The 3,476-nt window shown below is 59.1% G+C and overlaps 1 pseudogene; it reads right to left on the reverse strand.

The window, feature by feature from the left end:
* Window positions 1-258: 258 nt before the first annotated feature.
* LOC112551156 lies at window positions 259-2,076 on the reverse strand (annotated as a pseudogene).
* Window positions 2,077-3,476: the final 1,400 nt, after the last annotated feature.

A 3,476-nucleotide genomic window follows, 5' to 3' on the forward strand; every position in this document is an offset into this window, starting at 1 on the left:
TTTTATTGAAAAATAAGTACAGGTTTCGAGGGTTTATTATACTGGTGAGTAGTTGGTATGGACACTTGAGTACTCAGCTTGGTACCCGTGTTGCGTTCAAGTGACCTTCCAGGGAGAATGCAAGGGGCATATTTGCCTGAAGAGCCAAGATGCTGGGGGGGGGGGGGGGGGGGGAGTGGGGTGGGGGGGGGGGGGGGGGTAGGACTTGCCAAGAAGCTCCAAGTCCGGGGCAGTATCAATTCCCTGCCCCGCCTCTGTGGAGCAGAATCCCCTCATTAACAAAAGAAGAACCAGAGGAGGGGACCGGTTACCTTGCCATTAGATGCCCGCTTTGTTCCTGAGCCGTGAACTGCAGCCTGGAGCCCATACAGCACAATATTGCCCTTCGGGAGTGAATAATCCGCTCCAAGCCTTGCCAGAAGTCCCCAGGGGAGAAACAAATCATCCAGCCAGCTCTCCCTGCGAATCAGTTGGCATCCAGCTTCCCTGCGCCTAGTTCACTTGCTCCCCCCCGCCCCAACCCCGCTCTGTGCTTCAAGCCTGGGGTTGTCTCCATGTCGCGGGGCCCAGCCAGGCTCTGCTCGCCCCAGCCTCAAAGGGGCAGGGCCCGGGGCTGCCTGGGCTTCGGATGGCAGGCTCAGCCGCGCGCAGGGCCTCTGCCAAGGCCGGGCCGAGCACAGGGGGCTGGGGCTGGGGGGCAAGAAGGGCACCCAGCTGCATCCCCGTGGGTTGCCCCAATTCAGCCGAGCCCCCAGAGGACCTGCTGTCCTCTCCGGCCTGGCTCTGTGGGGGGGCTGCAATGGGGGGCGTCCCAGGACTAGACTGTGTGTGGGGGAGGGGGATCTAGTGTAGCCCCCGGGCTGGGGCAGCGAGGGGTGCCAGCAGCACCCAGCCAAAGGAGCCCAGGCGGCTTCGCAGCGCCTCTCCCCTGCCAGCGAGGAGCTTGTTTGTCTCCTGGCTTCCCTCGTGGCTGCTTTCTTTTCCTTTCTCGGGTTGTTCCCCTCCCCTCTCTGGGGGCAGGGAGGCCGCCGCGGTGACTGGGAGGAGGACTCCGATCCCCCCCTCGCACCCCAGGGACAACGGGGCAGCGCGGGCTGGCCTCTGCCTTACTTTTGGGGCAAGTTCAAGACACTCAAGGTGCCCCCCCCCCATGTAATTGCCTGCGGGGAGGTCCCGGGAGACAGAGGCACCTCCAGCCGCCCCCCAGTTGGGGATGGGGGTGGGGGGGAGTGCTCCCAGCACAGGGGCTTCGCTTCCAAGGCCACCGGCTTCCCGAGCGGCGCTGGGGGGCAAAGCAGCGCCGCAGTCCTGGAGCGCTTCAAAGCGCTGGAGATGCCCCCAAGGCAGCGCCTCTGCCTGCCTGGCTCCCCGCATTTCCACCCGCGGCCCGGAGATCTCCAGCACATGTCACGGTGTGTGCCCCTAGCAGGCACCGGCGGGGCTCTGCAGACGACCCCCCAGCCCCGGGACAAATCGGGTCTGTCTGCTCCCCTTGTCAGAGCCCTGCCTCAAGTTCAAGGTCCGCCTAGGCCGTGGCCGTCTGGCTCTTGAGCCCACTCCCGATCCACCAAGGGCTAAGGGCCCGCGGGCTCATTGAGGCCAAATCCGGCTCACCCCTGCCCCCTGCTCTCCCCTCTCCTTCCCTCCTGCTACCCCCTAAAGCAACTGGGCCTCTCCCGTGCTAGGGGAGAGTGAGGCTAGTCCCACACTGGCAGCGAGCTGCAAAAGGGACCTGTTTCTCTGCACCTTCACCAATATGAATCCTGAGTACGTGTATCGGCCCCCCTGAGAGCCAGCCCGTGTCCTTTCCACCCAGGTTCTTCAGCCATAATAGAACAGGTAGACATTAAAAGAAAGCAAAAAGAAAAAAAAAGGCAGCTGGTTAGTGAGCAGGTGCTATGAAAGTACTCCAGACTTCCTCTGCTGATAACAGCAGCCCCCCACTTCCAGCCCGACTCCTCTACCCTGCAAGAACATCCACGCGGATCCCAAGGGGACAGCCCGATTCCACGCGAGATGATCAATACGTGTGATGCTCACGTCTCTCGTGCCCCGCTGAAATAGGATTTCTTCTCTTCCCCATAGGAAAAATCATCCTCATAATAAATTGGAGAGATCTGGCCTAAAGGTTCACGGAGTGATGTCCGAATCTGACACAGAAAAAGTGCTGAATATTGCAGAGGTATCTTCCTTCTCTTGGGAAAAGTTAATGTTGGCAGGTGTCCTTTGAGAAGAAAGGCCTGATCGCGTCGTGTTGTATCGATACAGCGCCTAAAATGCGCCGGCAGGGTTCAAAAAGGCGAAAAAAAAATCTTTGGGATAGATACAAAGCGGATGGGGCGGGGGGGAGCGGGGTCAGGATTCAGTTTCTTGTCTGCTATTCTATAGATTATCCCCCCAAAAATTCCAGAAACGTGAAAGAAGAAGGGGGGGAAAGGGGTTATTCTCACAACAATGTAGACCACGAACACATTGCTGAAAGTAGCCCTTTTGCCAGATCGCCCAGTGCTGGGTGCGATGGATTATTTGGGATATAGGCACGCAGGCGATCTGCGGACACACGGGCAAGTAAGGACTGGTTATGGAGTGGGACTGGCGTGGTAGTAGTTCACTTCTGAGTTTGATCGGACTATATCTGCCACATATGGGTAATAAATGAGCGGCTATCAGAGACAAACTCCAACCCCTACCCCGCATCCGCCACCCCCCCCCCCCCTTTTCAGTACAAACTGGCTCATTTGAGCCTTAAAACAACCAAGAGTGAGCTGGTTTTTCTTCCCGAGTCAGTGGGGTTGAGCAGCGGGGTGCCTCTCCCCCAGAGGGCTCAGCCCTCTGCTTTCCCAGACAAGAAGGCAGAAGCCAAGGCTCTGTCCAAATAACGTGCTAAGCCCACGCCTGGAGTGCGGCTCTGGCCCCTTTGTGGCAGAGCCCTGGCTCGGACGGTGTAGCAGGCAGAGGCTTAGCCCTTCCAGGATAAAGACTGTGTGCCCGCATACTGCAAAGCGGGGAAGGGAGAAGCCGTTCTCACCTGAAACCTATTTTCACAGGCAAAAAAAAAAAAAAAAAAAAAGAATCATTTGTTAGGACCTGACCCAATCCAGATGCCAGCACATCCCTGGAGCCAGTCCACGTTTGCCTTGCACTGCTGCAGAGGCAAACAGTCTGCAAGCCTCAGGAGCACCACCGCTGGCCCTGGACTTTGTCAAAGTAGCCGAAACTTCCCCAGTGGCTGGGTCTAACCCCCCCCCCCCACACACACACACACACACACACCAGCTCCGCACTTTTGCCTCCCAGCCCGGCCATTGCACTCGCAGCCTGGCAGCCTCGCTGCAGAGCGGGGCGGTGGGGGCACCCAGCTGGGAGTGCAGCGCGGAGGTGACCTCGACCCCGGCTGATCTGGCGGCTCCTTTGCTTGGCTCAGGGCTTACACCGGAGTGCTTGGTGCAGGCCTCTGGGAGCTGCCCCTTGCCTCT

The sequence above is a fragment of the Alligator sinensis genome, unplaced genomic scaffold, assembly GCF_000455745.1.
Source record: "Alligator sinensis unplaced genomic scaffold, ASM45574v1 scaffold335_1, whole genome shotgun sequence".
NCBI classification, from domain to species: domain Eukaryota; kingdom Metazoa; phylum Chordata; order Crocodylia; family Alligatoridae; genus Alligator; species Alligator sinensis.